The following is a 6755-nucleotide window of genomic DNA, read 5'->3' on the forward strand; positions in this document are numbered from 1 at the left end:
ATGGTTACATTATTTAACCATAAATTTTTATTCTTGTGTGTTTTCTTCTCTATGATTGCAATCTTTACTTTGTTCCATTCTATATGTCCATTATTTAGTGTATTTATATGCTTGCATATGATTGAGGCCATATTTGATTATTAACTCACTTTTCCCAAATAAAGCCTACCCTTTTATGTCACATTTGTTAGCCACTTTGAGCTTTTAATCCCCTTCTGTTTTATAACCACATCACTAGCCTTAAGCAGAAAAACAAATTAAATATCCCAATTGAATCTTTGGTTAGCTTAAGATAGAGGTTGTGCATCAACTAAGTGTGGGGAAACTGTGGGAACATGAGTTAATAAGGAAATGTATCATGTTTTTAATTCTGAATATTGGGAAATTTGGGTATCTATTCATGTAAAACAGAAAATTAAAAAATTCCATATGCATTGATATGTTATTTTAGTTTTTATATCTCTATAAAAAAAGAAAAAAAGAAAAGAAAAGAAAGAAAAAAAATATATAATATAAATAAATAAATAAGGGGACAAAATTACCCCAATGTTAAGTTAATAAAAGATCAATGCATATGTGACACAAATCAAAAGAAAAGTTGACACATGAGTATGTGATATAAAAGTGGGAATTATGGGTAGCTAGGCATGATTTTAGAAATTATATAGAATGTATGTATGTTAGGTGATAGCTCAGGTTACTCAAAGATTCAATTTATAACTCACTTAGCCATACATATATCCTCACCCTTGCCTTGGCCCCATTACAACCTTGAAAATACCTCATGAAGTGTGCATGGGTATACTAAATATTTGTTGATTGGTTAGATGAAGGACAAAGTTTAGAAAGCATGATTAGGGAAGAATAGAGTGATTGACCCTAGACACTTGAGAGATTAGAGTGATATACACTACCAGTGAGGGTTCAGTGCTTGATTCTATGTTTCCTGCTTTCATGAGCTATCTTCTTACAAGTTTACTTGTCTTTTATTGTGTAATTTGAATTAGTGGAATTTGATTCATATTTGTCTTGAAAAACTTGTTTACTTTTAACCAAGTAAGTAGAAACATTTTGCATGTAGTTGCATCCGTATAGATAGGTTGCATTGCATACTCTCTATCATTCTTCTTCACTTCTTTATAGCTTCTCTTGAGCTTAGCATGAGGACATGCTAATATTTAAGTGTGGGGAGGTTGATAAATCACTATTTTATGGTTTATCTTGTGCTCAATTGAGTGTTTTTTATCAACTCTTTACCCACTTATTCATATGATTTGCATGGTTTTACATTCTCCTTCCTGATTTTGTGCTATGATTGAAAACATGCTTTTTTAGCTTTTATTTTCTTTTATTTGAATCCTCTCTTATTATCATTCGATGCCTTGATATGTGTGTTAAGTGATTTCAGGGATTATAGGGCATGAATGGCTCAGAGGATGGAAAGAAAGCATGCAAAAGTGGAAGGAATACAAGAAGTTGAAGAAACTGCTAAGCCGTCCAGCCTGAACTCTTCGCACTCAAACGGTCATAACTTGAGCTACAGAGGTCCAAATGACGTGGTTCTAGTTGCGTTGAAAAGCTAACATTCGGGGCTTCGCAATGATATATAATTTACTATATCTGCCCCGAAGTTAAATGACACGAACGCGTAGGTGACGCGTCCGCGTCGCATCTGCGAATCTCATTCCACGCAAACGCGTGGATGACGCCTCCGCGTCACTTTTCCGCGACCTGTACGTACCAGATTTCGAAATTAGCAATTTCTGGGTTGTTTCTGACCCAGTTTTTGGCTCAGAAAGCACAGATTAGAGGCTATAAAGTAGGGAAATGCATCCATTCATATTCATACATTCATAATACACTTTTTACATTTTAGATGTAGTTTTTAGAGAGAGAGGCTCTCTTCTCTCTCTTAGGATTTAGGATTAGGATTAGGATTAGGATTTCAACTTCTTCATCACAGGTTCAATATTCCTTTAATTTATTTTTTACTTTTATTTATTACTTTAGTCGATTACTTGATATTGCCAATTTGGCTTATGGATTTCTATGTTCAATCTAACTTTCTATTTAATATAATTCGAGGTATTTCAGATTTATGATTTGTTTTTTTTATTTATGATATAAATTATTTAGATTTTTCTACCTTTTGGCTCTGGTTGATTAATTGGTGACTCTTGAGTTATCAAACTCATTGTTGACTGAAAATTAGAATTCTTCAAGAATTAATTCGAGTTCCACTAACTCTAGCCTTTCCCAAGGAAAGACTAGGACTTGAGGAATTAAATTAATTCATCTACTTAACTTACCTTCATAGTTAGAGGTTAACTTAGTGGGAGAAAAATCCAATTCTCATCACAGTTGATAAGGATAACTGGGATAGGACTTCCAGTTTTCATACCTTGCCAAGAGTTTTATTAGTTATTAATTTATTAATTCTTGCAATCTATTTCTCTTGCTTAAAAACCTTTTTCAAACCCAAACACTGTTTTTTCCATAACCAATAATAAATCATACTTCCCTGCAATTCCTTTAGAAGACGACTCGAGGTTTGAATACTTCGGTTTATAAATTTATTGGGTTTTGTTACTTGTGACAACCAAAACGTTTGTACGAAGGGATTTTCTGTTGGTTTAGAATCTATACTCACAACGCGACTATATTTTTACAAAATTCTTTACTAGCAAAAATCCTAACGTCACATATCTTTTAGTTTCTTGTTAGTCAAGTAATCAATTTTAATTTCAAAATTCAAATCTTTTTCAACCATATATTTTCAACCATATCTTTTCAAATCATATCTTTTTCAAAATCAATTTCAAAATCTTTTCTAACTTCTTATCTTTTCAAAATTGATTTTCAAATCTTTTTCAACTAACTAATTGACTTTTTGTTTATTCTTTTTCAAAACCACCTAACTACTTTTCTCTCTCACCTTTCGAAAATCACCTTACCCTTTTTCAAAATTCTTTTTAATTAACTAATTGTTTCAAATTTTAATTTTAATTTTATTTCTTCTCTTAATTTTCAAAAATCACTAACCTTTTTTCAAAAATAATTTTCGAAATTCTCCTCCTCTCATCTCTTTCTATTTATTTTATTTATTTACTAACACTTCTCTTCATCTAAAAATTCGAACCCTCTCTTCTCCTTTGTGTTCAAATTTTTCTCTTCCTTCTTCTATTCTTTTCTTCTTCTACTCACATAAAGGAATCTCTATACTGTGACATAGAGGATTCCTCTTCTTTTCTGTTCTCTTCTTTTTTATATGAGCAGGAACAAGGATAAGGACATTCTTGTTGAAGCAGATCCTGAACCTGAAAGGGCTCTGAAGAAGAAGCTAAGAGAAGCTAAAGCACAACAATCCAGAGAAAACCTTATAGAGAATCTCGAAAAAGAAGGAGACATGGCCGAACCCAATAACAACGGTGGAGGCGCAAGGAGGATGCTTGGTGATTATACTACACCTACTTCCAACTTTTATGGAAGAAGCATCTCAATCCTTGCCATTGGAGCAAACAATTTTGAGCTAAAGCCTCAACTAGTTACTTTAATGCAATAGAACTGCAAGTTTCATGGACTTTCATCAGAAGATCCCTATCAGTTCTTAACTGAATTCTTGCATATCTGTGATACTGTTAAGATTAATGAAGTAGATCCTGAAGTCTACAGGCTCATGCTTTTCCCCTTTGCTGTAAGAGACAAAGCTAGAACATGGTTGGATTCACAACCTAAAGATAGCCTGAACTCTTGGGATAAGCTGGTCACGACCTTCTTGGCCAAGTTTTTTCCTCCTCAAAAGCTGAGCAAGCTTAGAGTGGATGTTCAGACCTTCAAGCAAAAAGATGGTGAATCCCTCTATGAAGCTTGGGAACGATACAAGCAGTTGACCAAAAAGTGTCCTTCTGACATGCTTTCAGAGTGGACCATTTTGGATATATTCTACGATGGTCTATCTGAGTTCTCTAAGATGTCACTAGACCATTCTGCAGGTGGATCCATTCACCTAAAGAAAACGCCTGCATAAGCTCAAGAACTCATTGACATGGTTGCAAATAACCAATTCATGTACACCTCTGAGAGGAATCATGTGAGTAATGGGACGCCTCAAAGGAAGGGAGTTCTTGAAATTGATGCTTTGAATGCCATATTGGCTCAGAATAAAATGTTGACTCAGTAAGTCAATATGATTTCTCAGAGTCTGAATGGATGGCAAAATGCATCCAACAGTACTAAAGAGGTATCTTCTGAAGAAGAAGCTTATGATCCTGAGAACCCTGCAATGGCAGAGGTGAATTACATGGGTGAACCCTATGGAAACACCTATAATTCCTCATGGAGAAATCATCTAAATTTTTCATGGAAGGATCAACAAAAAGCCTCAATAAGGCTTTAATAATGGTGGAAGAAACAGACTTAGCAATATATAGCAAGCCTTTTCCATCATCTTCTCAGCAATAGACAGAGAATTCTGAGCAGAGCCCCTCTAGCTTAGCAAACATAGTCTCTGATCTATCTAAGGCCACTTTAAGATTCATGAGTGAAACAAGGTCCTCCATTAGAAACTTAGAGGCACAAGTGGGTCAGCTGAGTAAGAAGACCACTGAAACTCCTCCTAGTACTCTCCCAAGTAATACAAAAGAGAATCCAAAAAGAGAGTACAAGGTCATTGATATTATCAAGATGGCCGAATCCAAAGAGGAAGGGGAGGACGTGAATCCCAATGAGGAAGACCTCATGGGACGTCCTCCAAACAGAAGGGAGTTCCCTATTGAGGACCTAAAAGAATCTGAGGCTCATATAGAGACCATAGAGATTCTATTAAAATTTCTTCTACCATTCATGAGCTCTGAGAACTATTCTTCCTCTGAAGAGGATGAAGATGTAACTGAAGAGCAAGTTGCTCAATATCTAGGAGCCATCATGAAGATGAATGCCAAGTTGTTTGGTAGTGAGACTTGGAAAGGTGAACCTCCCTTGCTCATTAGTGAACTAGATACATGGGTTCAGCAAACTCTACCTCAAAAGAAACAAGATCCTGGTAAATTCTTAATATCATGTACCATAGGCATCATGACCTTTGAAAAGGCTCTGTGTGACCCGGGGTCAGGTATAAATCTTATGCCACTCTCTGTAATAGAAAAACTGGGGATCTTTGAGGTATAAGCTGTAAGAATCTCATTAGAGATGGCAGATAAGTAAATAAAACAAGCTTATGGATTGGTAGAGGACGTGTTAGTAAAGGTTAAAGGCCTTTACATCCCTGCTGATTTCATAATCCTAGACACTGGGAAGGATGAGGATGAATGCATCATCCTTGGAAGACCTTTCCTAGTCACAACAGGAGCTGTGATTGATGTTGACAGAGCAGAGCTAGTCCTTCAATTGAATGAGGACTACCTTGTGTTTAAAGCTCAAGGATCTTCCTCTGCAACTATAGAGAGGAAGCATTGATAAACCCCATTTGTAGGGTTTATCTTGTATTGATTTTAGGGGATTTTATCACCTTTCACCCATATTTATTCAATGAATTAGCATGGTTTTGTATATTCTCCTTTAATTGTGCTTAAGAGTGAAAACATGCTTTTTAGGACTTAAAATAGCTAAATCTAATTCTCCTTGATTCCATTAGATGCCTTGATATGTTTGTTAAGTGATTTAAGGTTTAGGAGGCAAAGATTGGATCAAGGGAATGAAGAAAGAAAGCATGAAAAGTTGGAGAACTCATGAAGAAATGAAAGAATCGGAAAGCTGTCAAGCCGACCTCTTCGCACTTAAATGACCATAACTTGAGCTACAGAGGTCCAAATGATGCGGTTCTAGTTGGGTTGGAAAGCTAACATTCGGGGCGTCACAACGATATAAGATTTGCTATGGTTGAACCGCGCATGGTGACGCGTACGCGCATAGTACGCGCACGCGCCGTTGCTGCCACCTGGTTCACTTAAAGCAAAACGTGGTCAGCGATTTTAGAAGCCTTGTGGGCCCAATCCAACTCATTTCTAATGTTATTTAAGCCAAGGATTGAAGGGGGAATGAACATACTCTCATACTTTTGATCATTAGTCATAGTTTAGTTTTAAGAAGTAGTTAGAATTAGTTTCTAGAGAGAGAAGCTCTCACTTCTCTCTAGGATTAGGATTAGGATTAGGTTTAGTTCTTAGATCTAGATTTAGATTCATCTTCTTCTACTTCTATCTTCTCAATTCCTTGTAGTTACACTCATTCTTCTTCTATTCTTTTGGTGTAATCTCTTTTATGTTGTTCTTGTGTTTTGTTGTAGATATACTTTTGTTTCTTCCTTTCTCTTTCAATTCAATTCAAGGTAAATCATAATAATTGTGTTCTTTTTGCTTTGTTAGTTGTTAATTCTTTGCAATAATTGTTGTAGATTTTGTTCTTGTTGTTGATTTACTATGCTTCCCTTTTATGCCTTCCAAGTGTTTGATGAAATGCTTGGTTGGATTTTAGAGTAGAATTTTATGTTCTTGGCTTGGAAAGGTAACTTAGGAACTCTTGAGTTACTAATGTCCAAGTAATTGATGATTGGGATCCATTGACTCTAGTTCTCACTAATTGAATTAGTGGAGAGTTAGGACTTATGGACTAGGATTGATATAGCTCATTTGACTTTCCTTTACTACTAGTTAGAGGATGATTTAATGAGATTAATCCTTGCCAATTCTCATATTGTGGTTAGTGATTAGGATAGAGATCCTTGACCACCAACCCTTGCCAAGACCTTTTTAGCCATT

At 35.5% G+C, this 6755-nt stretch overlaps 1 non-coding gene across 1 annotated transcript; it reads right to left on the reverse strand.

The window, feature by feature from the left end:
• Window positions 1–3808: 3808 nt before the first annotated feature.
• Window positions 3809–3916, reverse strand: LOC112704368 (small nucleolar RNA R71). Its single transcript, XR_003154994.1, has one exon. It is a non-coding gene; the product is annotated as a small nucleolar RNA R71 (small nucleolar RNA).
• Between the last annotated feature and the right edge of the window lie 2839 nt (window positions 3917–6755).

The sequence above is a fragment of the Arachis hypogaea genome, chromosome 7, assembly GCF_003086295.3.
Source record: "Arachis hypogaea cultivar Tifrunner chromosome 7, arahy.Tifrunner.gnm2.J5K5, whole genome shotgun sequence".
Taxonomy (NCBI): domain Eukaryota; kingdom Viridiplantae; phylum Streptophyta; class Magnoliopsida; order Fabales; family Fabaceae; genus Arachis; species Arachis hypogaea.